At 34.3% G+C, this 3499-nt stretch overlaps 1 non-coding gene across 1 annotated transcript; it reads right to left on the bottom strand.

Annotated features, from left to right (window-relative positions):
* Positions 1 to 2783: 2783 nt before the first annotated feature.
* LOC128042629 (small nucleolar RNA R71) lies at positions 2784 to 2890 on the bottom strand. The gene has a single exon (XR_008198144.1). It is a non-coding gene; the product is annotated as a small nucleolar RNA R71 (small nucleolar RNA).
* Positions 2891 to 3499: the final 609 nt, after the last annotated feature.

Genomic DNA, 3499 nt, shown 5'->3' with positions numbered 1-3499 from the left:
ACTTGTCAAAGTCCATAGTAGGGGGACAGGAAGTTTATATTTAGTAAGGGAGAAGACATTCCAGTTGACTTTACTTTATACTTTACGTTCTAGTTCTTTTTTCTAACCTAAATGTTTTCTTCTTCTTCATTAAGATAGAGCTAAGACCTTGTTTAATCAATGGATGATTCAACCTTCTAGTAAGTCTTATATAGACTTGTATGTTGTGATTGTTGATGACTAAGGATTGTAAAAGGTGTAAGAACAATAGGGTGTGAGTAAAAGGCCTTGCATAGGGGTCGCACGTAGTTGAAACGTTAGTAAACTATCTGCAAATGGAGATTCTAATGGAAATTCCATGATCTTGTAAGCAGTTGGAACTACTGGATTGGGAAGGGCAATCAAAACAAAAACTCCAAGTTGAGGTAAAGGTAGGTCTCTGGTGAGACTCTCGACTCGACTTCTTGGAAACATTAAAATATACACACTTTTTCATGCCCTTTTTAACTCAAATTCATGCAATTTCGGTAAATTTCTTTTCAAAAAATATATAATTATTATAGAATAATTAAATTATACTTAAATTATTAACATTGTTAATTTTGATTAATTTTTATTATTTTCGATAGATTTGCCCTAAAGGCGAAAAACGGCTCGGCAGACACTATTAGAACACAAAATTGAGAAGCAATTTTAAAGCATCAAGGAAAATTATATATTCAGCAGAAGACGGTCCAAATTATGAATATTAATACATAGTATAATTAATTTAATTTTAATCCAATTTAACTTGGTTAAAAATTTTATTGTTAATTAATTATGAAAAAAGGCCCAGTTAAGCTGAACCGAGAAAATCGATCCAACAAGCACTGGGCAGCCCAAAACCGTTCTACATGCTGGCTCGATCAACTTGTTTGGCTGATTATTTTGCTTGCAAAATGGGCCATAAATACTCCTTCAATTTGCATTCAAATCCCTCCACTATTCATGCCATTCAGGATTTTCCCCTACCTAAAAATAGCATGTTTGAAATCTTCAAACATGCCACATGTGTGGCTGGCCATGGGGGGAGTCTTTGGCTGCTGATTCAAGTGTTCATGGATGCCTCGGTTCAACAAGAACAAGTAGAGAAGGAGGAGCAGAGCAAACTAGTCAAGCCTCGGAGAAACACTAGATTTGATTCTTGTTCCTTATCCTTTTAATTTTATTCTTGTTATGAGCATGGCTATGAACATTTGTGATGTTGATATGTTTAATTTAATTTGTGTTAGGTTGATTGCATTTCGTCTACTTGAGTTATTAAAATTGTGTTTGTGTTGTTTTATGTCTCGGTAAGATGTTTGATTAAGTAAAACCGTGACTAAGTTATTCTTGCATTACAATTGTAAGGTAACTAATGAATTAATTATTTAAACGGATTGAAATTGTAATTAAATGACATGATACTTAATTAGTGCATGTTTAATCATCTAAGGTAGCTGAGGTTAAATTAGCAACGGTATTTAATGATACATTAGCATTGCATAACTTGTAATATTATTGTGATTAAATTGTTTGAGGTAGAAATACATTGTTACCTCACGTGATCTTTTATGTGCTTATAAGATTGAATTAATTGTTTGAATTGGCATAGAGATATGTACAAGAGATTATTTTAATTTCATAAGTATGTATGTGCATTAACACATTTCCTTATTAAAATTTGTTTAATCGGTTGAACTGACATAGAGATATAGTTAAGAGATAAATGGATTTTTGTAGGTAAGTATGTTCATAAGTTAGCAAATTACCGCGTTTTCGTGAATTTATTCGTAACAACATAAACATGAGTTTAATAATTCTAGGTTAAGAAATGTAATTAATCTAGCACAATTATGTGATCTTGATTAAAACCATCTTCTGAAATCGTGCATTGGAACTTTTATTTTATTTTATTTATTTTACTTAGTTAAAATCCTAGTTTTTAATCACCTCCTCAAATCAAAATATTTTTCTTCACCAAAGTGTTTTTAAAATTGCATTCATAAATAATTCTTTTCACGGTCCCTGTGGATACGATAACTCGACATTTACTTGTCAGTTTATTACTTGTTGCGATTGTGTACACTTGCACATTTCTACCGTTCCAAGTTTTTGGCGCCATTGTCGAGGACTATTTTTAAAAATCATTATTTGTGAATTTGTTAATTTTCAATTTTGGTTTATTTTTCTTTTTACTTTTTAACTTAATTAATTTTTCTGTGTTTATTTTAGGTGTTTATGAGTATTGATCGAATTGTCAATTTACTCCCTGTAAACCCTAAGATTGAAAGAACTTTTCGACAGCGAAGAAGACAAGCAAGTCAAAGAAGAACCGAAGAGATGAACTTCGAAAATCTGAATCAAGGAAACGGAGCAAGCCCTGCTCAAAATCCTATCCTTATTGCTGACGATAGGGATAGAGCTTTAAGACAATATGTCGTGCCAGTGTTTCATAATCTAAATCTAGGTATTACGAAACCCGAAATTGAGGCATAACAGTTCGAACTGAAGCCAGTCATGTTCCAGATGCTTTAAACAGTGGGTCAATTCAGTGGAATGCCTACCGAAGATCCTCTCTTTCACTTAAAACTATTTATGAAGGTGAGCAATTCTTTCAAGTTAGCCGGAGTACCCAAGATGCACTATGATTGAAGCTATTCCCATATTCGCTAAAGGATAGAGCTCAAGCCTAGTTGAACTCATTGCCACCAAATTCAATTTCTACATAGCAAGAGTTAGTAGAAAGATTCCTCATGAAGTATTTCCTGCCTAGCAAGAATGCTAAGTTGAGGGACGAGATCACTAATTTCCAACAAATGGATGATGAGTCCTTGTATGAGGCATGGAAAAGGTACAAAGAATTATTACGGAAGTGCCCTCATCACAGAATCTCACATTGCATCCAACTTGAGACGTTTTATAATAGTCTCAATGCTCACACGAGGATGGTAGTGGATGCTTCTGTTAATGGTGCTCTTCTTTCTAAGTCTTATAATGAAGCTTATGAAATCATTGAGAGGATTGCCAGCAACAATTATCAATGGCCAACCAATCGAGCAGCGTCAGGAAGATGAGTCGCTCAAATACATGAAGTAAACGTTCTCATTTCACTCATATTTCAGGTATCCTCAATATCCTCAATGCTTAAAATTTTTACTACTAATGGGTTTAATATTTTTGCAGCACAGCCACCAAACCAATTTGAAAATGTAGCCTGTGTCTATTGTAGGGAAGGACATCTGTTCGAAGAATGTCCATCGAACCCAGAATTCGTGTATTCCATGGGTAACTAGAACCAAAACTAAGGAAGGCAAGGACTACAATCCAATTCCTATAACCCATCGTGGCGAAACCACCCTAATTTCTCCTAAAGTAACCAAGGGGCTGGACACAGTAACACATACGCCCAATCTAGACCGACCCAACCACCTATTTTTACCCAACAAGTTCAAAAACAACATCAAGTTGAACCATCCAATGTCTTAGAAAACTTGTTGAA

The sequence above is a fragment of the Gossypium raimondii genome, chromosome 7 (assembly GCF_025698545.1).
Source record: "Gossypium raimondii isolate GPD5lz chromosome 7, ASM2569854v1, whole genome shotgun sequence".
In the NCBI taxonomy this organism is placed as follows: domain Eukaryota; kingdom Viridiplantae; phylum Streptophyta; class Magnoliopsida; order Malvales; family Malvaceae; genus Gossypium; species Gossypium raimondii.
Note: the sequence above shows the minus strand (reverse complement) of the source record. Positions and strands in the feature narration are given on the sequence as shown.